The sequence below is a fragment of the Theropithecus gelada genome, chromosome 12 (assembly GCF_003255815.1).
Source record: "Theropithecus gelada isolate Dixy chromosome 12, Tgel_1.0, whole genome shotgun sequence".
NCBI classification, from domain to species: domain Eukaryota; kingdom Metazoa; phylum Chordata; class Mammalia; order Primates; family Cercopithecidae; genus Theropithecus; species Theropithecus gelada.
In genome coordinates, this window is record NC_037680.1 from 50,400,569 (window position 1) to 50,427,378 (window position 26,810).

The window sequence follows — 26,810 nt, forward strand, 5'->3', positions numbered from 1 at the left end:
TTTTTTTTTTTTTTTTTTTTTTTTTTTTTTTTTTGAGACAGAGTTTTGCTCTGTCACCCAGGCTGGAGTGCAGTGGTGCGATCTCAGCTCACTGCAACCTCCACCTCCTGGGTTCAAGCGATTCTCCTGCCTCATGCTCCTGAGTAGCTAGGACTACAGGCACCTGCCACCATGCTCGGCTAATTTTTGTATTTTTAGTAGAGACAGAGTTTCACCGTGTTGGCCAGGCTGGTCTGGAACTCCTGACCTCAGGTGATCCACCCACCTCTGCCTACCAAAGTGCTGGGATTACAAGTGTGAGCCACTGCACCTGGCCAATTCCCTCCACTTTTATGCACATTGAAAATTTTTTTATATTAAAGAGTTTAAAATATAGGTTCCTCTGGGCACATTGCCTGTGGAGTAGCCTGGCTGTGCAAGGAGCAGTAAATAAGTAAATAAAATAGACAATTTTATCACAAAAACTCATAGAGGAGAACCAAATACACACTTATGCACCTGTTTTTTTTTGTTTTGTTTGTTTTTTTTTGTTTTGTTTTGTTTTTGAGACGGAGTCTCGCTCTGTCGCCCGGGCTGGAGTGCAGTGGCCAGATCTCAGCTCACTGCAAGCTCTGCCTCCTGGGTTTACGCCATTCTCCCGCCTCAGCCTCCCAAGTAGCTGGGACTGCATGCACCTGTAAATTTACACATTGGTTACTCAATTCTGTATTTAGGTCCTTAATCTTCCCAGGGGTCAGCTCCCAGGTATAGCAGGAAAGTGACAAGGAAGGGCAGTCAACAATGACTCCTGGAAGCTTAAAAAATTTTTTTTGATATCTACTTATTTATCTATTTATGTATGTATTTATTTTTACCCTACTTGCCAGCTAATCCTACAAGCTTTGACAAGGGATTGCAGTACCACCCTGCGCCCCTCTGCCTGGCAAGAAGTGGGAAGGGAGCTTCTTACAGAATCCCAGATCTCAGCAGCTGTTAGGGCTGTGGCTTCCTCCTGCACAGGCTGCATTGCTGCAGGAGTGGTTCAGGGGCCTGTGTGAAGGAAAGTAGGACACAGACCATATGCCACGGAGTCAGGACTCAGTAAAGTTCCTATTATCATAGCTTTGGATTTCTCCTGCTGCCCTCACCCCCACATTTCTACATTGTCCCATCAGTGTGCCACTGTCATCCTGCCCTGACTTATTCAGGACTTGAATCCAGAAATAATCCTATGCCAGTCCCCTTGCTAAACACCAGGTACACAGAAGGGCAGGGTAAAGACTATCCATTGGGGCAATGGAGAAGCCTCCTGTTAGAAGAGTTAAAGCAGGGCCTGGCCCTGGCCCCAACTTTCACCTCCCCATTCTAGGTCGGTCTGTGACCTTTAGGCTTATCCTGATCTTGGGAAGGATGAACTTCTTTGTTGTTTTCTTATCTCCTCTTTCTGGCCAGTAACGTAGGGTTGTTGTTGTTTTTTTTTTTTTCCAGAAAGCCCCTTTTCCCCTTCTGCATTGAAATATGCTGGCTATTCTATTTTCCTTTATGTCCATGAGTAAAAGGTAAGTTCCTGATGTACTGGGCAATGTCTTGGCCCTTTCTTGGTACTGATCACAGCACCCAGCCCTCCAGCATGGAAAGGAAGGCCTCACGCATAGAGGTACAGAATGCCATTGCTGAGAATCTAACAGAGTGATTGCCAATATATGTCATAAGAAAAGACTGCTCTTTCATAAATGAAAAATCATTTTTAAAAATCCTAATTATACTTCATCTGTTTGGCTCAATATTTAATATCCCTACAGTATTTTAAATGGGCTCTCTAATTTTGCTTTTTTTTTCCTTTCTAATTATTTCTATCTTTGTTTCAATTGTAAGAAGTTAACAAGAACTACAAGTCTTGCCAATAGCATCCACACTTTCAGTTTTAAAATTTCTGCTCATTTTTTGGTGAGCAACAAGGCTATTGACACCACAGAACATGACACCACAGAACAGACAGGGGGCTGACACTGCAGCAACCAAGCATAGTCGCACTGGTGTGATGTCACGAGACAACTGAGAAGTTTTGCTTGTCCATGGGCACTCGAAAGTCCAAATTCAACCTACAGAAGGTGATTGAAGAGGGTTAAAGTACAAAGTTTGAAAATATGGGTTGTTCACAAGCCAAATATATAGAAGTTGAAAATGTTGTCCAGCCCCACACAGAATGTAAGCACCTTGCAGGCAGGAACATTGTCCATTCTGTACATTGCTGTATCCCAGTGTCTAGAACAGGGGCTGGCTCATAGTAGATGCTCAATACTTACTGAAAGCAGCAACTGCCTATGCTTTGGAGTTGTTGTAGCCACTTGTCCCATTCTACCTTGTATTACCATTATTGTATTTTATTTCAAGACCAAAAGTTTTTGAAAGCAGAAATAAGTCTTCCCTCCTATTACATGTATCTCATTCACAACTAGGATTCAATCACTCTATAGTAAGTTATCTAATTTAGCCAATGATTAAATAATTTAGAAACAAAGTCCTAAATAGGTCATGAGGAAAGCGATGGCCCATGCGATAGAAATGGACAATTTCTGGAGCCCCTAGAAAGCCTAAAGTAACTGTGTGGCAGGGAAGTAAATTTCCTGCCCCAGAAATCTGGCAAAAGAATTCACTTGAGGATTTAAGTCTCAGAAATAAAGACCCAAGGTAAGAGGCAGAGAAGGGGAGGTCTTTTTCAGGGCCTATAGATTAAGGGTATTTAGATACCAGTTAAGAAAGGGACCAGATGCCAGCCAGGTTTGTGCTTCAGTTTAACCATGTTCCTTGCAAAACTTGCTTATGGGAAGATCAGAAGCTCTGACGATCATTACTGAAGAGGATTCAGAGAAATTATCGCCTACTCCCGGTTGAAGAGAGAACAAGTCGTGGTCTTTTTTTGGTGTCAACCTCTATTGAAATGTGCTGTTGTCAAATCAAAAAGGGGACAGATTCGGAATTTTACAACTCTGATAAAAGTGAAATAAAAGGAAATCTGTATCATCTTAATCAAAGCATGTGCCACCTGAGTCGGCTCCCCGTCTCGTCCCTTGGCCTTGGTGACTCTCGTGTGCTGGAGGTTAAGGGTTTGTTAAAGAAGATGGGTTTTGATTAAGTGTCACATTTAGTGTGATGTGACATGCTCTTTATCATTGCAAGGGAAGATTGGGGGCCAAGGGGAGCTTTATAGCTAGTTCCCAATATAAATTAGGAGTCTTGGGGAATGGGTGCTTTGCAGTTGGCCTTGATCTTTCAAGGGCCCAATGAATGTGTGTATGTGAGAGTGTGCACGCATGTGTGTGTGTGTGTGTGTGTGTGTGTGTTTGGAGAGATAGCAGAAAAGTCAGTTTCCAGGTTCCTGCACTAATGGGCTGGTTACCCCCTCTTGGAGTTTGACTTGCAATTGTAACACAAGGCTCCAGTTCTAAATTTGTCCACATTCTTGATGTACCAGGCAGAGGTCTTCGTGCTTTTTACTCCTTTGGAATTTCAGGGTTGCCACTGCACAAATTTGAAGATAGAGAAGCAAGAGGAAGCATTCCAAGTGCTGAATGCCATTTCTAACCAGAGGCCATGGATGATGCCTCCCCTGACTTTACCCAGAGAAAGAAAACGTACAAATTCCCTTCAAATCTAAGGTGCACAGCACACCTGCAGACTCTGATTCTGGCTTAACTTGGAGGAGGGAGAGCACAGAGAAAGGGGTCACAGGAAACACCCAGAGTGAGATGGAGTTCTCACGAGGAAGGGGAGGAGAGAATGGGGATTGAGGAATACATCCCAGAAGGACACTTCCACCCAATGGATTCCCTGCCTCCAACTTAATCTTCTCCAAATATCACTTACATGGAGTCTCTTCCCTGCTCAAAATCTTTCAATAGCCCTCCTTTTCCCTCCCATTGCCTACAAATGAAAATCCACACTCTCCATCCTGGCATTCGATGCCCACATCCTGAACACCACCAAATGAGTCTTCTGTTCACTGCCCACAGAGTGACTTACTTGTTCCTGTCTTCAAGCACCCACTCATGTCGCTCCCCTGCCTGAAATGCCTTCCCCGTTTCCCTCTCCTATGGAAAGGCCACCCATCTTCCTTAAGATGGAGTCACAGCCCGCTGAGATCACTCCTTTTATGTATTCCAGAAATATGAATTGGGAGCCTACTAAGTGCCCAGAACTGCTCTGGGCACCTGGGATAGGAGAGAGGACAAACCAGACAAAGCTGCCTGCCTTTGGGGAGCTTGCACTATTGCAGAAGGCGGGACTCTGATACTAAATGCTAAACGCAGTTCATCAGCAGGATGACTTAGTAGCTGAGGTTGCTATGGAAAAAAGAACAAAACAGATCAGGGAAAGGGAGACCAGGAGCTTGGGCATCAGGGGGCAGAGACTGGTTGCAGTATTAATAAACATGGTCGGGCCCATCTCACTGAGGTGGAAGATTCTGGGGAGCTGAGAAGACAGCTGAGCCGATGCCTGGGGGAGGAGAGTTCTGGGCAGAGGGAACATCTAGAGTAAGGATGTTCTCTGTCCACACAGAGTTGCCCCGTCCTCAAGAGGGATGGAGCACCCCGCCTTCTCTCCCTTCTCCTCACTTTTCTGCAGGCAGCAGGTCTCTGGAAAAGACGCCTGTGGACAAAGAAGATAGAAGAAGATCCATAAGGTTGACACTGAAGGGAAAGGCCTCTAATGTTTGTTGTGGCATTAAGGCAGAGAAGTTAGAACAGTAATGGAGAAGTGCTCAGGTTTTTATTGTTCAAAGGTAATTTTTTTAAACATCAAATTTATAATAGTATTACCCGGCTATTGCCTCTTGATGCGGGGAAAAAATGCCAACTACACTTGGGAAATAGCCAACACCCATTTGCTCCTTGAAACAGCTCCTCCCGGCTCAGTTCCTCCCTCCTGCTGACTCACCCATTGCCCTGCGGCTGGGTTTCCGCCCTCATCACTGAGACTTCACCAAAGCTTTCTAATGTCCCTCTCCCTGGACAGAGTCCCAGCCCCATCCTTGTGTGCAGGCCGTCTTGCCTTAATGTGGATTATGGAGCTGAGTCTCTGCTCCTTCACTTCCTCCCTGTGTGACCTTGGGTGAGTTACTCAGCCAGTTTGGGCCTTGATTCACTTATCCATTAAATGGAGTTTATCTTAACATCCTTCTGTGGCTCACTCCATGCAAAGCACTGGGCCTAGGGCCTGGCCCACCATCAACCGCAAAGAGTGATCGGGTTGCCACTCTGACTCTGACTCCTGGGTTTCAGGCCTCCTATCGGAGCCTTCTTCCTCTTTTTTTTTTTTTTTTTTTAGACAGAGTCTTGCTCTGTCACCCGGGCTGGAGTGCAATGGCGCAATCTCAGCTCACTGCAACCTCCACCTCTTGGATTCAAGCAATTCTCCTGCTTCAGCCTCTTGAGTAGCTGGGACTACAGGCACCTGCCACCACACCCGGCTAATTTTTTGTATTTTAGTAGAGACAGAGTTTCACCATGTTGGCCAGGCTGGTCTCAAACTCCTGACCTCGTGATCCGCCCACCTCGGCCTCCCAAAGTGCTGGGATTACAGGCGTGAGCCACCATGCCTTCCTCTCTTGCTGCTTGTGCTTGCAGCCTCTGCTCCCTCCCACCTTTCTGCCCATTCCGTAAGTGACAGCAAGGTTTCCCAGAACTGTGGCTTCTCTCCCTGCCCACACTTCCTACCTGGCCTCTTCACAGCCACAGTCAGGGCTTCAACCACCCCCATTTATACTAGTGGCCACCACCCCCACTTTCTCTATCCCAGCCCCTAGCCCGAGTTCCAGACTGATGGATCCACTTTGTGCGTGCCGAGCAGCACTCAATCCAGGTCTGTCTAGGCTGACCTCATCTCTGCCCCACCCTCACCTCCTCTTCCTGATCCCTGTATATCATTACCGCCCCTCCCTCCCAGCCTGTCATTCATTCTTTTAATCATCAACACTCTGGAATGTCTGTAAAGTTAAACAAAGATCTCTGGGATGTGGTCCCTACCCTCAGGGATCTCCCAGGGCAACAGACAGAGGCAGTAATTACAATTCAAAGAAGAAGGTGGCTTGACAAAAGGAAACATAGGCCTTAGGTGAGTGGCAACAGAGCGGCCTACCTGGCCTAGGGGTTCAGGGGACTTCTCTAAGAGGGCTTGAGGAACCTAGGCAAGAAGTCAGCAGGAATGGCCCTGAATGCATTCTTATTTTGGAAGACTCAGTTACTTATTGCCTCAGGAAAGAAATAAGGACAGGTGGCTTACAGACCTCTCTGGGCCCCAGGCATTCTTACGTGTGGAGACCATTAAATGCATGCCTGTCCCACATCAAACAGTTGTTTTGTATTACTGTTTCTGAGAGATCTCTGATAACTTTGCTTTTTAAAGTTATCTTTCTGGCTACAACCCCCCTAACCTCCGCTAATTTAATATGCGTTGCCGATGACTTCTCTCAAGGCCATGAATAGTCAGAAACCCTTGTACAGGAGAAAAACCTAACCCACAAATTGCTGTCAAATGTACTGAAATTTTTATGAAATCAAAAGTTAACAAGAGAGCTGACATAATGTACATTTTGTAGCCATTGAAATATTTGTTAATTTTAATTTTACACTTTTCTTCTTTTGGAGCTACCCCACTCCCACCCCCCACCTCCACACCACCCCTTGCTGCCGGGTTTCAAGTGTTTTAGTAGGACCCTGGCAAGTTTGTAGTCCTGGCGATGAGCTTAGGCAGGTTCCTGGGTAACTAGGCCATCAGAACCAAGCCAGCATCCACCAGGATGGAGAGGACGGGCAGGACAGGTGGTATTAAAGAGACATTTAGGAGAGACACATTTAGGATAAGACTTAGTGAAAAATCAGAGTTGTGCAGAGAGGACTTCAGGGCGACTCTGAGAGTCTGGGTGACTGGTGGACCCATTCCCCAAAGACACAATGAAGGAGAAACAAATGGAGGGAAGAGAAATGGTTAATTTGGGGTGGGGCACATTAACTCCAAGACAGGCAACCAGTTTGCCTGAAGGACCCCCAAATGGAGACATCCAGGGGACTTTAGATGGATGGGTCTGGGGATGAGCAGAGCCAGGGTGAGTGGAAATCATGATATTAACAGTGGCTAACACATGCTCTTGGCTTAGGAAGGGCCAGCCCCTGCACTAAACACTTTGTCCTCTCAACAGCCCTTTCAGGTAGGTGCTGCTACCATCTCCACATTACAGATGAGACTGAGCTGCAGGGAGGTGAAAGGAACTTGCCCAAGGCCACACGCAGATGTAGGTGGGGGCACTCTGCCCAAACTCTGAGCCACTTAATCTGGGAGATGGGAGGAATTAGGAGGTGCCCAAAGTCTTGGGAATACAAGTAAAGGTTAAAGTGTATGGAGACAAGAGATGATTCTGAGGGAACACCCAGTATTTTAGGAGAGTCTGTGGAGGAGCAGCAACTTGAGAAGGAAGGGGAGACCTGGACAGGGTTGGGTCCTGGATATCTCTGGGATGCCAGAAGGAGGGTGGCAGAGCCATCACTGTGAGGGGCTGCCACAGTGGCACTGGATGTCCATTTGGCAAATTGGAGCTAAATTAGCAGGGCTCCAACTGAGGTTTGTGGGAATATTCAAAGGCAACCAAGTAGAGCAGGAATCAGGATGAGAGCTGAAAACTCACCAACATCCCTCTCCCTAAGCCGGGTACCACTCCCCACCAAGTCCCACATGAGCCGGAACAGAGCAATGGGGTGCAGGTTGGGGGGTGGGCAAACGATGGATGTAGAAGAAGTGTATCAAAGACTTGCCTTTCAAGTTGTTTGGCTGGAAGGAAAGGAGAGTGAAGGTGATGTCTAGAGAGGGAAGCAGGGTTGAACATTTCTCCCTGAACCAAAAGAGCCAGCAGACAGGGGAGGATGAATGAATGAACTGGGCACTGCGGTTACCTAGTGACCCAGCAGAACACTTTCCAACTGAGTCTTCCTTACAAACCACAGAACACAGAGCTCCATCCTGAACTCCCTACACCCTGCTTCAGGAGGGCTCTCAGGGTTGACAGTTTTTAGTCAGCCCTGCAGAAAGGAGACAATCAGTTTGCTCCTAAATATCACTGGCTCCATTCAGCCTGGAATGGCGACATCAGACATCAAAGCACAGACTGCTGGGGCGTGGGGGACCCGAGAGAACCATAGGCAGAGCCTTCTGAAACAGAAGAGTCACACGCAAGGATGACTCTGAACATTCCCTCTTTCAACAAAGCGATACGGGCTCATTAAATAACATTTGGAAAACACAGGAAAGTTAATTAAAGAAAATATCCCAGTCATAGTCCTGTTATCCAAACACTAGTATTACTCACTTTTTAAGATCTTCTGGAGATTTTCTCTGTGTAGGGTTTTTGTTTTGTTTTGTTTTGTTTTTTAAATCTTAGCTGTAATCATGTCTACAATTTCATATCCTGCTTTTCCTACTTACTATATTGTGTTTTCTTCTGTCATTACTCACTTTAGTTTATTGTAGTGAGTGCATAAAATGTCATCGTGTGAATTTGTCAAAGTTTATTTAACCATTGCCCTAGAGTTGGACATTTAGATTACTTTCAATGTTTTGCTGTTACTGATTTTTGTTATTATAAATGATTTTATAATGCATATGTGCACATAAACCATTTTTTGGCACTTAGGGTTATTTCTTAAGACAGTCTCAGAAGTGAAGTTATAGAGTTAACAAATATGAACACTTCCCAGAGTTTTACATTCATACTGCCAAATTCCTCCCCAAAGGGCACTATATTAATGTATACTGTGATTAGCAATGCGTAAAAATGTGAGCTTTGCAATGGCTTAAACCACACTGGCTAGTATTACTAAAAAAAAAATTGTTTTTGCTAATTTAATAGGTAAAAAGTGAGCTTGATTTTTTAAGGTAAACTTTATAGTGAATTTTATCATGCATTCAGAAAAGTACACAAATCACGAGTGAATTTTTACAAAGTGAACACCCCTGAGTAACCGGCACCCAGATCAAGAAACAGAACCCTGGAGGCCACTGTTGTGGCCCTGTTCCCCCTCCTCCACTCCACCCAAGGGTCATCGTTGTTCTGACTTCTCCCACCACAGGCTAGTTTTGGAAAGTGGCATTGTTCTAATTTTCATTTCCTGAATTACTAGCGGAGCTAACCGCCTGCCACATCTTAGTGGATGAGCTTTAGTTCCTCTTTTGTAAATTGTCTTTTTAAGCTCTTTGTCTAGGAAACAGTTGATTCTTAAGCAATTTCCCAATGTCGAGTTTGGCTAAAGGTGGAGTGTAGTCATCGTGACATTGTTTGAAACTGGAGAAGAATGTCGTATGTGTGTATATGTGTGCATGTTTTTTGCTCTCATGATCTCATCCTGACAATGTAGTAGTCCCCCCATCCAAAGTTTCACTTTCTGTGGTTTCAGTTACCCATGATCAACTTTGGTCTGAAAATATTAAATGGAAACACCAGAAATAAACAATTCCTAAGTTTTCAGTTGCACACTGTTTTGGGTAGCATGATTAAATCCCACAGTGCCCCACTCTGTCCCTCCTGGAGGTGACTTACCCCTTTGTCCAGCATCTTGGTGCCATAGATGCTCCCGCCCGTGGTTGCTCCATAGCCCCCTTGGCAGTATCACTATGCCTGTGTTCCAGTAACTCTTACTTTACTTAATTGTTCTATCTTGTTATTAGTTACTGTTGTTAATCTCTTACTGTGTCTAACTTATTTATTAAGCTCTATCATAAGTAGGTATATATAGGAAAAAACATAGTCTATGTAGGGTTCAGTACTATCTGTAGTTTCAGGCAAATACTGAGGGTCTTGGGGTGAATCCCCCCAGGAGGGGGGCAGATGTACTCCTCTTATTTATGCTTCTCCATTGCAAAGCAAGGTGGCATCTCTCTAGGCAACACCTGGAAGCCAGGGTAACTTTTTGGTGACAGAGCTGAGCCTAAATAGACTCTGCTGTTCTTCCAGTGTCTGTGAGAATTACAGAAATAGGTCACTGAACCTTTTTAAAAATAGAACTGACACATTTGGGGAAAGCATTTTTTCTGCTGAGATAGCACACAGTACAATATGAAATGATCCCTAGAGGGTAGATGAATTTAGACATTTGGTATTAAAAATAAATAAATAGTCTTAATGACTCACAGGGAATCTAGCACCTTTCATAAGAAAGGTCTCTAGACATTGTTACCTGAACAGACCACAATAAATTTCTAATATACAAGGTACAAGCCATTGCCAGCCCCTGCCCACCCACACCTGGCAACAGCTTTTGATGGGAAGAGAAGGGCCACATCAGCTGTGGGCAGTTCCCTCAGCAATGCCAGATGTCCTGTCTCCCTGGGTGAGCTTGATCCCCTCTTAATTTCCTACACAGCCCACCAGCTCACCCTTGGACAGGCATATGGCTGCATAACAGGCAGGAAGGGGGAGGGTTACCTCACTGCCTGCGAGCATCTCCACTCCAGCTCTTCCAAGGCCTTGACTGATTTGGGGTGGGGCAGCCCCAGAGTCCTTTACCTAAGGCTCCCCATGAGCTGTCTAGGACCCCGGATCTGCCTGTGCAGGGCCCTTTTCAACTTCCTCCTGAGCCGTCTTCAGAAAGCCCCCTCTGGCTATTGCCCAGCCCCTCTTCACATCCCCCTGCTGCCTTCAGGAGCCCCACGAACCCACAGTGGAGCTCAAGTCTTCTTAAGAGATTCCCAAGGAACTCCCTCCCTTTCCATGCTGGGCTCTGCTACTGAGATGAGCAAGGTCTGCCAGCTGGAAGGCAGGACCTCGGGGTACTGCGGGGAAGATGCTTTGATTCAGCCCAAGAATGGCAGGAGAATACCAAGAGGGATTGGCTGTCCCAGGAGTGGGGTGTGAATAGAAGCAAGGGGTGAAGCAGAGCAGGGGCAGGGCCACTTGCTTTTTAGGAAGCGTGGGCAGCAGGGAGAAAGGTACAGGGCTGTCACTACCTAGGTATCAGAGCAGTGACCCTGGGAAAGTGGGAAATAGGAGGGGACAGTTCAGGTATAAGACATTCTTCAGAAGTAGAACTCACTGAAGATTTGGTGACATAGAGTTGGCACCAAGGGAAAGATGAGTCACAGATGCCATGCAGCACCTTCTAACAAGAATGCAGTTCCTTTCATGATACGCGTTTCCATTCCATAGGAGTGTACTGAGTGCTTACTTTGTGGCAGATATTGCTGTAGACTCTAGAAATGACATGTGGCTACTACCCCAAGGGAGTTTTAATTCTGTTGAGTGAAAGACAGGCAATGTAGACAACAAAGTAAACAAATAAAAAAGATGATTTCCCATGGTGACAGACGCTCTTGGAAAATAATTTGGGCCAGGGGAATTGTGTGATCAGGGAGGAATTTTCAGAGAAAATGACATCAGAGCTGGATAGAAAGAAGGGGCCAGTCCAGGAGAAGCCAGGGCAACAATATTCTAGGTAAATAAAAGAGCCTCTGCAAAATGCCCCAAGGTAGCATCAACCTTGGCACATTTGAGGAACAGAAAGAGGACCACTGTGGCATGACAAAAAGAGTTTTGCAAGACTAAATTGTTTTCTGACCTCTTGCAGAGCTGCCATTGAAGTCTTACTAACTTAGAGTTTCACCTCTGGTTTCTAGACACTACAAGCCCTTCCCGTTTCTCTTTTCTCTTTCTCTCCAGACCAGCTACAGCAAGGAGTGAGATCAGTACCTTAAGACCCAATGTAGGACTTAAGAAAGGACTGGAACCAGTTCAGTCCTCCCAGAAGCCAAATGGGGAGGGGGTCCTGAGGCCAGTCTGGCTCCTTTTTTCAAGAATGTGGTTCTTAACCACCTTTGAGCTATGAACTCCTTTAGCAATCTGATGCAAGCTGGAAAAAATACGCATACACATAATTTTGTACACAACTTCAGAGAAAGCACATTGTAGACCCTCTCCTAAGGTCGCTACTTTGGCAGTTCTTTCTAAGCCGGTTCATTTTCTCATTAAGGCTGTGTCCTTTTCACAGAAGAGAGTATATGTGGGGAAAAAAAAAAAAAAACACCTTATAAACAGCAAATCAACCTATTAATACAGCCTATAAATTCAAAGTCTTGTAAGATATAGAATAGATTGGCCAGGTGTGGTGGCTCACGCCTGTAATCCCAGCGCTTTGGGAAGCTGAGGTGGGAGGATCACGAGGTCAGGGGTTTGAGACCAGCCTGACCAACATGGTGAAACCCCATCTCTACTAAAAAAACAAAAATTAGCCGGGCGTGGTGGTGTGTGCCTGTAATCCCAGCTACTGAGGAGGCTGAGGCCGGAGAATCACTTGAACCCAAGAAACGGAGGTTGCAGTGAGCCGAGATTGTGCCATTGCACTCTAGCCTGGGCGACAGAGTGAGACTCCGTTTCCTGGAAAAAAAAAAAAAAAAAAAAAAAGAATAGATCTTCCATAGAGATGTATCCACATATAAAATATAACTATAATAATGGTAAAAACATATTTACAGTGTTTTTACTTGGCAGCACACATATATCATTCTATCCCATTGAAATCCTTGGCATATGGTTAGGGAAGACATTGTCCCATTTTATAGATGAGGACACTGAAGAAGAGAGGGCTAGGTGGCATGCCTGCAATGACAGGGCCGGGTGGCAGCAGCACTGGGACAGGAACCAAGGTCTTGTCACTCTGAGGCCCAGGCTCCCCAAGAGGCAATGCCGTCTGCACTTCTCTTTGATTGTTCTCTCCCATGGCCTTAGGCAGAACCTGGGGGCGCTCACGGCAAAGGCAGTCTTTGTACATGCACACTTGGCCCGCATCAGCCTCCCGGTGGGAAACACAGACACAGAGGAAATGATGTTTTCTAACACAGGGAAAGAAGCACAGGGCCTGCCTTCAGAAATCAAGGTTGCGTAGACAGAGGGAAACTTTTTACTAGGGCTTCCTCTTGGCCAATTAAACCTAATGACTCATTTCCTTTTTCTTCTGAAAACATACAGCATTTTTCTCCTACCGTCCTGAAAGGGGAGAAACCTGGAAGAATGCCACCTAGTGGCCCAAACCTTCAAGATCGTGGCTCCTTCTCCACCTGCTACCCCGCCCCCACTTCATAGGCTACCTTGCCTGTTAGAAAACTGGACCCATACCCCTCACCATGCAGCAAGATAATCTCAAATGGATCAGAAATCCAAACGTAAAAAATGAAAACAAACAAGTATTAGAAGACACATCGGTGGACTTCTTTATACCCTGGGTGTGGGAAGTCTGTCTGTGATTCAAATCCCAGATGCAAACCAAAGGGCCTCTGGGTGCTTGCTCCTCCAGCTGAGAGAGGAGTTGGGGAGGAAAGGCGATGTGTGGGCAATCTTCTCCGTGTGGCATCTGCCCTACCCCATTAGAGCTAAGTGACTGTCCTCAGCCTGGGCTCCTGGGATCAAGGGGAGGGAAACAGATTTAAAAAACAATTAAACTGGCTGGGCCCACTGCCCCCTTTGCCTTCTGGACAGACAGGAAGAGGTCTCACTGCTGTGCCTCACAAAAAGGAAGACACTCAAGATATCAAGAGGCATGGAGCCGGGCACAGTGGCTCCTACCTGTAATCCCAGCACTTTGGAAGGACAGGCAGGAGGATCCTTTGAGCCCAGGAGTTTGAGACCGGCCTGGGCAAAATATCGAGACTCTGTCTCTACAAAAAGTAAGATAAAAGTATTAAAAATTAGCCGGGTGCAGCACTGTACCCCTGTGAGAATCATTTGAGCCCAGGAGGTCGAGGCTGCAGTGAGCCAAGATCACACCACTGCACTCTAGCCTGGGTTAACAGTGGAAGACCTTGTCTCAAAAAAGAAAAAAAAAAAAGAAGTTTTTTTTTTTCAAATAAAAATTTTAAGAGAGGAATGGAAACCCAGTCCAAGCTCAGCCTGACACCAAAATGAATGCTTTTCTAATGAAAAATCAAATATTTCAATGAAATAAAAGAAAGTATTAATAAATTCAACAACTTTAAAAAAACCTGCTGCATAGCAAGAAAATTGGCACATTGTGAGAAATATTTGCACCATTTTCACAGAAACAGGTTAATCTGTAATATTAGGAATATAACAAACATTTAAATATTGAGGGGAAAAGGCCAAAACTTGATAGAAAATTAGGCAAAAGGCATGAACAAACAGTTCACACACACAGATACAAAAATATATAGATGGACCTTAAAATATAGAAAGATGTTCAGGTTCACTCATTATGTTATAAATATATATTAGAACCACATTGAGATACCAATCTTTATAAAATTGACAGAACTTCAGATATTTGACAGTGCACTCCATTGGCAAGGCTGTAATGATTCTCGTAATCATTGGTGGGAATGCAAAATGATACAACGCCTGTGGAGGGAATTTGGAAATATCTTGCAAAACTATATATGCATTTACCCTTTGACTCAGTAATACTAACTCCAGGAATTTATCCTGAAAGTACACTTCTACTTTCAACATATTTATAAGGTTGTTCACGGAGACATTACTTAAACAGCAAAATATTAGAAACAGCTTCATTCAATTAGGATAGTAATTGAATAAACCGTGATGCAGTCACACAATGGAGTACCACACAGCTGAAAAGCGTTGAGGAGTATTTCTCTGAATTAACATGTAGTAATTTCCGGGATATATTAAGTGAAAAAATTAAAGTACTAAAGAATGGATATATTATGCTACTTTTTTTTGTATTAGAAAGAGAAACACAGGAAGAATAAACCAAAAACAAGTAGTTGCCTAGAGGCGATTGGCAGGAATAGAGTGGAAGTAATAAGGATGTGAGTTTACCCCTTCGTATTAGTCTGTTCTCACACTGCTAATAAAGGCATACCCGAGACTGAGTAATTTATAAAGGAAAGAGGGTTAATTGATTCATAATTCAGCATGGTTGGGGAGGCCTCAGGAAACTTACAATCATGGTGGAAGGGGAAGCAAACACGTCCTTCTTCACATGGTGGCAGGAAGGAGAAATGCCAAGCAAAAGGGGGAAAAGCCCCTTATAAAACCATCAATCTCGTGAGAACTCACTCACTATCACGAGAACAGCAGCGTGGGTGTAACCACCACAATGATTCAATTACCTCCCATCAGGCCCCTAGTACAACTCACAGGGATTATAGGAACTACAGTTCAAGAAGAGATTTGGGTGAGGACACAGCCAAACCATATCAAATTCTGAGTGTAGTTTTTGATATACAGTTATATATAACTACATATATAATTATATGTATACATATATATAGTTTTGACTTTTGAACCTTGTAAAAGTTTTTCATATTTTTTTTTTGACAGAGTCTCACTCTGTCACCCAGGCTGGAGTGCAGTGGCATGATCTCAGCTCACTGCAACCTCCAACTCCTGGGTTCCAGTGATTCTCCTGTCTCAGCCTCCTGAGTAGCTGGGATTACAGGTGTGTGCCACCATACCTGACTAATTTTTGTATTTTTAGTAGAGATGGGGTTTTGCCATGTTGGTCAAGCTGGGCTCAAACTCTTGACCTCAGGTGATCTGCCCACCTCGGCTTCCCAAAGTGCTGGGATTACAGGTGTGAGCCACCATGCCTGGCCCATATTTAAACTTTTTAAATTTTGAGAGATTTGTCAAAAAGAAAACCTTAAAATCAAATGCAAATATAAACAAATGAACTTAACTGCATATAAAATTAATAATAGAACCGTACAGAAAAAAAAAAAAAAAGGTTGACATGACCTGTGAATACAGTATTCTGACTATATACCCTTAACTGGATGTATTCTAAGAACAAATAGTACTACAAAGAAGTCTTGAAATTTTCTTAGGCTTGATGTTGGAAATGGGCTTTTGCACTACCCAGAGAGGGGTCCATTCTGCCTTGTTCTGGATTCCTGTCTTAATTTAAAGGGAAATGTTCACAATTTCCAGAGCCCTTGATGTTCTGCCAATGAAGGAGGAGGATGTCCTTAAGTTCCTTGCAGCAAGAACCCACTTAGGTGGCACCAACCTTGACTTCCAAATGGAACAGTACATCTATAAAATGAAAAGTGATGGCATCTACATTCTAAAACTGAAGAAGACCTGGGAGAAGTTTCTGCTGGCAACTCATGCCATTGTTGCCATTGAAAACCCTGCTGATGTCAGTGTCATATCCTCCAGGAAAACTGGCCAGAAAGCCATGCTGTCATTTGCTGCTATCGCTGGAGCCACTCTTGTTGCTGGCCGCTTCACTCCTAGAACATTCTCTAACCAGATCCCGGCAGCCTTCTGGGAGTCACGGCTTCTTGTGGTTACTGACCCCAGGGCTGACCACCAGCCCCTCACAGAAGCATCTTACGTTAACGTACCTACCATTGCTCTGTGTCACACAGATTCTCCTCTGCACTATGTGGACATTGCCATTCCATGCAACAACAAGGGAGCTCACTCAGGGGGTTTGACGTGGTGGATGCTGGCCTGGAAAGTCCTGCACATGCCTGGCACCATCTGTGAAAGGGAGGTCATGCCAGATCTCTGCTTCTACGGAGATCCTGAAGAGATTGTAAAGAAGAGCAGGCTGCTGCTGGAGAGGCAGTGACCAAAAGGAATTTCAGGAGGAATGAACTGCTGCAGCTCCTGAGTCCACTGCTATAAGCCTGAGGGTGCAGACTGGTCTGAAGGTGGCAGGTGCCCTCTGTGCTATTCAGCAGCTCCCTACTGAAGACTGGAGTGCTCTGCTTGCCACGGAAAACTGGTCTGCAGCTCCCACTGCTTAGGCCACTAAATGTATAGGAGCAACCACTGAATGGGCTTAAGCTGTTTGTCTACAGGCTTTTAAACACCATGAAAAGAAAGCTGACAGAAATAAACACCAATTTATTTTAAAAAGGAAATGATAGGCCAGGCACCACAGCTCACACCTGAAATCCCAGCACTTTGGGAGGCCAAGGAGGGTGGATCACCTGAGATCGGGAGTTCGAGACCAGCCTGACCAACACGGAGAAACTCGTCTCCACAAAAAATACAAAATTAGCTGAACATTGTGGTGCATGCCTGTAATCAAAGCTACTCAGGAGGCTGAGGCGGGAGAATCACTTGAACCCGGGAGACGGAAGTTGTGGCAAGCCAAGATTGCACCATTGCACTCCAGCCTGGGCAACAAGAGCAAAACTCCGTCTCAAAAAAAAAAAAAAAAAAAAAAAAAAGGAAATGGTATTGGAGCAGTCATTCTAAAAGTGTTTGGGGTGTATTGTAGGATAGAGCAAATGGTTAAATATATTGATGTTTCCTTTTTGCTAACAGGTGTGTCAAAATAAACTAAATGAATGAATGTATTGATGGTGTTGGAAGTCAGAGTTCCCATTGTGGAGGAAGCAAAGATACAAATATGGAATGGAAAGATGAGGAGGAATCCTGTGGAGCTGGATTTTAATTGGAAGAAATTTAAAAAAACAATACTAGTGTTCTAAAAGTATGCATTTCCTAGATCTGTCCACTGAAAGGGTTTATAAGCAATGGTATCCCAGTAGCAATGAGCAAACCTAGTGGCCAGAGCTTGATTTCTGAATGCCATTTTCCACTAAAAGAAACCTTGGAGAAATGGCTGATTTCAGACCTGGAGCAGGGAAAATATGAAGTGAGCCGCAAAGTAAGGAAGTGCTCAAAGACGGATGGGGTTATGTCAAAAGGATACTGACATCAGCTTGGAGGAACTTCCACTAACCATATTTGGGACAATCTGACATCAAAAATAAGTTATTGTAGTAGATTATAATGCAGACCTCAGAAGGTTAGCCTCAAGGTCCTGGGGGCCCTTCCATAGGGCTTCTTGACAGCATGGCAGCTGGCTTCCCCTAGAGCAAGCCGTGTGACAGCTCCCGAAATGAAAACCGTAGTGTTTTATATAACCTCATCTCAGAAGTGACAGTCTGTAACTTCTGACTTATTCTATTCTTTAGAAGCAAGTCACTAAGTCCAGCACATACCTAAGGGGAGGGGGAACCCAAGAAGGTAGACACCAGGAGGTAGGGACCAATGGGGGGGCCATCTTAGAGGGCACTCACACCAAGTAATCAAGTATAACCACATCACCAGTAATGAAACAAATTGACATTATGTCCCTCTTGATACACCACAATGCGAAATACACAGTGATACAGATATAGTATTCTTGGGGGAAAAGGAAAGAAGAAACAAACAGACAAATCCAGAATGTGGGACCCTCTGTAAGAGAACCAGTTTGAATTCTCAAAAAGTGTCAATATCATGAAAAAGATAAAATAATTGCTGTAAGTTACAGAAGACTAAAGAGACATGACAAATCGTGAGATTTGTGATCCTTAAAAAGATTCAGGATCCACTGGGTGCTGTGGCTTATGCCTGTAATCCCAGCACTTTGGAAGGCTGAGGCAGGCGGATCACGAGGTCAGGAGATCAAGACCATTCTGGCTAACACAGTGAAACCCTGTCTCTACTAAAAATATTTTTTAAAATTAGCTGGGCGTGCTGGCGGGTGCCTTAATCCCAGCTACTCAGGTGACTGAGGCAGGAAAATTGCTTGAACCAGGGAGGCGGAGGTTGCAGTGCGCCTAGATTGTGCCACTGCACTCCAGCCTGGGTGACAAGAGCAAAACTCCGTCTCAAAAAAAGAAAAAAAAAAAGATTCAGGATCAAAAAACAAAAAGAGCTATAAAAGACATTCTTGAACCAATTTGAATATAGACTGCATATTAAACTATTAAGTATATGTTAAATTTGTTGGGTGTGATAATGATATTACGCTTATGGAAGAGAATCCCTTTCTTCTAAGAGAAACATGCTGAAATATTTATGCTTCAAGTGTACAATATCTGCAAGTTATTTTCAAATAGTTCAGGAAAGCAAAACCAAAACAAAAAGACTCTAACTTATAAATACACATACAAGTGTGTATATATGTTTGGAAATGTGAAGGATATACTCACATTCATTGTCCTGTTCTTTCAATTTTTCCTTATTGAACTATTTTTGTTTGTTTGTTTGTTTGTTTTGTTTGTTTTGAGACGGAGTTTCACTCTTGTTGCCCAGGCTGGAGTGCAATGGCACGATCTCGGCTCACCGCAACCTCTGCCTCCTGGGTTCAAGCGATTCCTGCTTCAGCCTCCCAAGTAGCTGGGATTACAGGCATGTGCCACCATGCCCACCTACTTTTTTGTATTTTTAGTAGAGATGGGGTTTCTCCATGTTGGTCAGGCTGGTCTTGAACTCCCAACCTCAGGTGATCCACCCGCCTCACTCAGCCTCCCAAAGTGCTGGGATTACAGGCATGAGCCACCACGCCCGGCTCTTTCAATTTTTCTGTTTAAAGTTTTTCAGATAAAAGGTTGCCGAGGTGGAAGGTGGGAGTGGATATTGAGAATTTTAGGAATTTAACCAAATCTCTATGGGAAAGATCCTTGGTATGTGTTGGGCTGCCCTGAGGATTCCAGGGAGCCCACACATGGTCTCTTGGTGGTGCCCAGTGTACGTGCTGGGGATTCTCTGAGCCAGTGCTCACTCCATGTTGAGAGGTGAAAAGGCAATGTCTTAGTCTGTTTGTGCTATAACAGAATACCTGAGACTAAGTGATTTGTAATGAGCAGAACCTTATTCGCTCACAGTTCTGGGGGCTGGGAAGTCCAACTTCGAGGCACCAGCCAGTGAGCACCTTCTTGCTGCATCATCACATGGTGGAGAGCAGAAGGGCAAAAGGCAAAAGGGGGCCAAACTGGCCCTTTTATAACTGCATTAGTCATTAGGTCCCATCGTTAGCAATTACATTTCAACATGAATTTAGTAGACAAACATTCAAACCACAGGGAGTCAAAGCATACGTGGATTCTAATCCTTGCTCTGCCCCTTCCTGGCTGTGTGACTTTAGGTAAGTTATTAATCTTCTCTGACCCTCAGTTTCCTCAACTGTGAAGTGAGAGAGATCATGCCTACTCGGCAGGATTGTTTAAATGTGCTAAATAAATAGTACTTCCCTCATATTCCTTTCCTTGTACCATCTCCCAAATCACCAATTTATCCATTCATTAACTATTTATTATTATTCCTTTACAAGGAGCAAGGGATACAAATCTGAGTCAAGTTACTCTTTACTAACAAAAGATAAGCGCTGGGTGTTAAGGAGTGAGGAGTTGCCCAACAAGACTTCATAGAGGCTGGGCTATGGGGCAGAGTCTAGGATCGTGAGCTTGGTGGCCTGCACAGGTGATGGAAGAGGAGCCTAACCTGCAATGAGGGCCCTCAGGGGCAAAGGTAGTGGGTAGTTCAGGTGTCAGGAAGGTGACTGGACTGGGGGCGTTTGGCGAAGTGGGCAGGGCCAGGTTAGGAAATGGGTTGAGCCCCACATGAACAGTGTAGTTCCTTGTCTAGAATGACGGGGTGCCACTAAAAAATGCATTTCCAAAGATCACTTATTACTGACCATGACAAGCTTTGATGTTTGGTTCAGAAAATGCAGTAGGTGGAGCTCAGCTGTATTATACTGGTTTAAAACAACTACAACACTGGAATGGATAAATAGAAGGAAGCCATGGACCCTAAATTTTTCTGTGGTCTTTCTCACCACCTTCTTCCCAGACGGGGAGGAAGAAGCCTGGCTAGCGGATTAGGCCTGACAGAATAGGGCCGGCCTTTGAGAAGAGTGATATTTTTCAGGTAGAGGCACACAAAGAAAAAAATAAAGAGAGAAGGGAGGTATTGATTGCAGAATAAAGCTCTTCTGTCACCTGTTGTCACCATCTCCTTATGCAGCCTCTGTCCACAAGCACCTAATACCCTTACCACCACCCTAGACTAGATTGCAGGGACTACCCCTTTCTAAATCACATGTTTCTGTAATACATTAATTTTCTTTTTGCCACAAATGTGTATTACTTCTGTAATCTGGAAAAAAAAAAAAAATGACCAGAGAGAGAGAGAAACCCTAAACATCCAATTCCCATACCAATCTAGATTGATCTTCTTGAAAGATCTGCTTCCCCCCACATCAGTCCCCCTATAATGCCTGCCATTCTTGGGTCTCCTCTGCCCCTTTCTCCATCCCTCTGCCCCTTTCTCCATTTCTAGATTGCCAGAAAGTAAGAGAGAGGAGGGGGCATCACAGTGGATTGGCTTCAAGCCCTTGCTGGGGGACACATGAAGGACCCCAGCCTGTGCCAGCCCTGGTGCTGAGAACTCCAGGTTCCTGGTTCCTGTGGGGACCCCAGGGCTTACCACTGGGATCCTGGCAGAGCGGTCCCGGGGTGCCCGGGCCAGGGAGCCTCAGCCCCCGCCGGATGTGCACACGCAGAAGGAAGCTTCTTGACTCATGCTAAATCATTTTTCTAAGAACAAAAACTATGTACAAATGAATATTTCCATCTTTATTTCAAATTCTAGGTTTCAACTGCAATATTAATGCTACTCCACAGTGTAATTTACTTGTAATAATATATCATTATTTCTATTTTACAGTTCTCTTCTTAAAGTAGTAAAGCAAATGTTTAAAACAGCACAAATCCGAAGCCCCACAATTCTCCATTCAGGCTCAGAATTTGTGCTCTCCTTTCAGAATGGCACATAATTGAAAACAATGAAAACCCCCGATGTGCTAAATGCTCTAGTCATTAAAGCATTTTTTTACTTTGCAATAAAAGACTGTTCTTGTGGTTGTGGTTATTTATTTATTTATTTTTAGAAACCCCAAACACGCTGCTTCCTGTTCCCAGACTGACATCTGCTGGGGGTGTCAGGCTGACCGGCTCCCCGCCAGGCCCGCAGCCGGCTGCCACTCGCGCCCACGGAGGGCAGCGGAGGGACGCGCCCAGGGCGCAGCCCACGGCCTCTCCTGGGCGCTCTCCCTCCTGCTGGCGTGCAGGCTCAGGAACCGGCCCTGGAGTCCCCAGTTTCTTTCCGGCTTGTAGCAGCTGAGTTAAATCCCAGAATGGCACTGGCTTGGAACAGGATCCTGGCTGTTGGTGGCTCAGATGAGGTACTGATGCCCAGGTGAGGGTTTGGGGGCAAAAATAGGCACACGAGCACAGTGGGTGTCCTCTGCGTGCTGGGTGCTCAAGTCTCCTTGCTTTCTGGGGGACGTCTACCTGTGTATCTTTCACTTTTTTTCTGTAGTGATTCCTACGCCTTTAGTAGAACAACTCCCTGTTTAGGCAGCCCTGGACATCGGGTCCTGTAAGGGAGGATCTCCATCCATCCCCATCAGATTCCAATCCGCCACCTTCAAGCTTAATAACCAGGAGCCGAGCTTCCTGTTCCACCCAGAATGAGTAGAATGAGGGCCCCTTTGTCTTCTCTTCTAATCCCTCCTGTGTCCCAACCTTATTGTTGTTTACACTGTGGTGGGGCACAGGGGGGCGAAGCTGTGAGGGACTGGGGGAGGGCAATGTTCCTTTTCTGTCTCCTGGAGACGTCTTCCAGCTCTGGGAGCCTCTTACTATCTGTAAAAGGATGGCATCCAGCCAGAGTCTCTGAAGCTGCTCTGGGCAACCTGCCCTTCCAGGCCCTTGCAGGACATTTTCTTTTCTTTCAAATTGTTTTTTTAAATATACGTTTTATTTTTCAGGGAATGACCCAGAACATTGCAGGACATTTTCGTGAGATGCCCTTGGCCCCTCACAAAGCCAGCATCCTGCCCCAGCCAGCCCCTAACACGCTGTCCTACACACACCTCCAGGGGGTGTGCATTCCTGCCTCTCTGAACCCTCCAGTTCACCCACATCTGTCCCTTCCTGGCTATCAGCCCGCCAGCCTGACCAGTAGCTTTTCCCTCCCGCTCCCCAGTCTCTTTCCTCTCTGGCCAAACTTCTCACCCCCATCCACAAACAATACTCTCAAAGGTAACCCCAACCCACTTAAACACCTTTAATGAAATCTCATTGCCACAGAAAAAGCCCTATCCTTCGGCTTGATGTCCAGAGACAGCATAGCCTAGCCCAGCCCAGCCAGGGTTTCCTAAAGCCTGGGAGTCTACCTGGGGTCAGGGGAGGTCCATGGAATCATTTTGTGGGGATGAGGCGGGGGCATTAAAAATGGAGTCACTGAATGAGAAAGTGATTGTATTAGTTCAATTTCACATTACTATAAAGATACTACCCAAGACTGCGTAGTTGATAAAGAAAAGAGGTTTAATAGACTCACAGTTTCACATGGCTGGGGAGGCCTCAGGAAACTTACAATCATGGAGGAAGGAGAAGCAGGCACCTTCTTCACAGGGGAGAGGTGAGGGAGGTGACAGGAGAGAGAGAAAAAGCCCAGGGGAACTGCCATTTATAAAACCATCAGATATCATGAGAAGTCCCTCACTATCACGAGAACAGCATGGAGGAAACCGTCCCCATGATCCAATCACTTCCCACCAGGTCCCTCCCTCAACACCTGGGGATTACAATTCAAGATAAGATTTGGGTGGGGACACAAAGCCTAACCATATCAGTAGTTCTGTTGTGGAGAAAGTCTGGTTTGGTGTGAGTAAGCTTTTTTTTTCTTTTTTTAATATAAGCTTTAAATTTCAGAATAGTTGAAGATTTACAGAAAAATTGCAAGAACATTACATAAAGTTCCTAAATACCCAACACCCAGTTTCCTCATTGTTAATATTGCTAGTGGAAACTTTGAACACCTCCCTGATGCCAGTGAATCTCCTTTCAACAAGGATGCACCTCTGTAGCCACAGCTGGGAGGCTGAGCTGGACTCTAAGAACAATGCTTTGTATGCAACAAATACATTTTCTGTTACCTTCTAGTTCCAGCAAATGAGACTACTTGTTCACATTCTAAAATCTAAAAATCTCTGAAAAATGAAAGCTTTTTTTGTAATGCTGGGGCCAAAGCTCCTTAAGGCAAGCTATATATAGCCTCTATCCTACTTGATGTAAATATTCATACATTTCTCTGAGAAATATTTATTGATTCTTTGGCCTCTGAGAGTGTTAACTACTGTAGGGCATATGCACTATATCTCCTTTCTAAATCAGAAAAACATCTGAATTCCAAAACATATCTGACACTATAGTTTTCCATTTTATGGTTGTGATACAGTTCAAAAATAAATTTACGCCAGGAGTGGTGGCTTGCACCTGTAATTCCAACACTTTGGGACGCTGAAGCAGGAGGATCACTTGAGTCTAGGAGTTGGAGATCAGCCTGGGCAAAAAAGCAAGACCCCGTCTCTATTTATTAAAAACCAAAAATGAAAATCAATAAATAAATTTAAGTAAAAAGAACAAGTCACTTAAAGAAAAACACTAAATAAATTGTAAATACAGATTACCTGTATTTTTAACTTTCTCTTTTACTTTTTCCCACTCTTCAAATAAACACACAAATTACTAGCACCAAAAACAAAACAAAGAATCTGCTTTGCCTTCAGGGTCCAATCTAAACTCCTCCACCCCCTGGCCATACCACAATCCTGCTGCATACCAGGGCTGCTCATGCCTCCAGGCCTTTACAAGTTCTGCTTGTCTCCTTAAAATGCTTTCCCCACTTATTTCCCTGGCAAATTCTAGGCCCTGCATCCAAACTCAGCTCAGATGCTACCTCCTGCAGGAAGCCCTCCTGGGTTGCATCCAGTCTTAATTAAGTGGTCATCCTGTGTGGTCCCATGGTATGCTGCACACAATACTGCAGGTAAGGAAGGGGTTTGACCCCTAGCTCTGCCTCTTTTCAGCTGGATAATTTGGGTCACTTAATTATGCTCACTAAGACTAATTAGTAAGATTAGTAATGATAGTTACTATTTATTGAATTCATGCACTATTCTAAATGCTTCACATGTGTAAATTCATGTAATCTTCACAACAAGCCTGAGAGGTAGAAACTGTTATGATCCCCATTTAACATATTAGGGAATTGAAGCCCCAGGAGGGTAATTCCTTCTCAAAGTTACAATAGGCAGGCGCAGCCAGGACTTCTTCCCTGTTTCTCTTATTCCCCACTGCAGAGCGGCTAGGGAAGAACCTACATCATGGGTTACCAGGAGAATAAAATGAGATAGCCCAGGTCAAAGGCTTCATCTTTGCAGGCTACCCCTGGCCAAGCCTGCACTTGATACCAGAGACTTGGCAGGCACTTATTTATCTGTGTCTGAAGCTAGCTCAGCCAGGGGACTGCAGGCCGCTGTTCTCTGCTGCTCCTCTTGGTTTTATCATTGCCTCATTGGAATCTTCCTGCCTGGCTCAAGCTGGGTGGGGCCTCTCCACAGTGCTTTCTACTGTAATCAGTATTTACAATTTTGGCCTCTCCCTCTGAGCTCAGCAGAAAGAAATGTGCCTCCACACACATTTGCCTTTCATCTAGTGCCCTGCACAGGGTTTGAACCAAAAGAACTTCATAAACATGAGAAGAATAAATGATGAAATAAATGCATGGATGAAAGGATGGATGGATGAACAAAGAAGGAATGGACACATTTTTGTCCTTAGAATTTCGAACACATGGACATACTATAGCTAGCGCAGAGTGAAAAACATTATCCAGATAACACTCTTCTAACCAGATGTTCAGGGACTGAAGACAAAGGGAAGGAAAGAAAACAGTTCTTTACACTGCATTGCACTGTATGTCTGTACTTGGAGTAAAATAATGTGGTAGTGATATTCAGCTCTCATGGTCCTCCTTTGAGATGGGAAGCTGGGAAAGGAACAGTTGACAGTTAAAACATCTTAACAGGCACTGAATAAGTTTGATGTTATAAATGCCATTTATAGGTGAATCTGAGGCAAGATCCTTAACAACAGGGAATAGCTGCGGCACATGAGCCCTTACTGACAGGCTCCAGGCCACACAAGCTCGGGATCTGATGGCTGCCACACTTCAGCACTGGGGCATGAGCTGCTTATGGAAAAGCTGCATAGATGACCCAATAACCACCCACGACAGAAAGCCTATACTTGGATGATTTGCAAAAGGATGAAATGACATTGACATTCAGTTTATTAGATTACTGCTTCTTATCTCCTTTCTCCTCTTTTAAATTTGGCACTGGGAGGATAACATATTCACTAATGATTCTGGTTTTTAAAGGTAAAAATATTGAAATATGAGATAAGGGGAAATTATTTGCTGGAGAGTGCGGAGCAGCCCCTGTGAGTCTGGGAATGGCACCCTTACGCACTGCTGTTTAATTTACAAGCTATTTATCTCCACACCTACACCCAGCAGAAACAATTAGCACTTGGTAATTTGTTGATCTTATCTAAGTCATAGGATCTGTTATCATAGTTGCCACCACTGTAAAGGCTTCACTATGTGAAATGAACAATTTAGAAATGACTGGCTATTCAGTCATGCTCATTTAACTGGTTTTGAATTTATTTTAGACTGGTGAAGACTTCACATTTTGGTCTCACTTCTAAATCAATGCATGAATTTTGGGAGGGATTTTAAGCTGTTTTCAGAGACTTATATTTAATACTATCACAGTGGGGACCAGACTCCTTTTCCAAGGAGCCACCCAGACCCTCAGAAAGCAGTACCTGTGGAAACACAAGTGAACGGAATGAAGAAAGATGCGATCTTGTATGAAAGTTTTCAAACAGCCGCCAAGAACAGCAACTCCTCTCACATCGCATCGGGCCTTGGCGCTCCAGGACTCAGTGACTCCAGATCAGCTGGGATTCCCAGGCTCTACCCTCCCTCTCCTTTCGCACCTAATCCCTTGAAGGGCTGAGATGAAAGTATTTCCAGACTGTCTTACTGTCTGTCACAGATTGTGAGCCCAGAGGTCACTGTGGCACCTCCTTGGCACCCGCTGGTTTTGCAAGAGACCGTGGGAAGCACTTGCAGAGTTTCCCTGAACTGTGCCCCACAAAAC

General features: G+C 44.7%; 1 pseudogene; it reads left to right on the forward strand.

Moving 5' to 3' along the window:
- The first annotated feature begins 7,755 nt into the window (after positions 1 to 7,755).
- On the forward strand, positions 7,756 to 16,788 carry LOC112635845 (annotated as a pseudogene).
- The last annotated feature ends 10,022 nt before the right edge of the window (positions 16,789 to 26,810 follow it).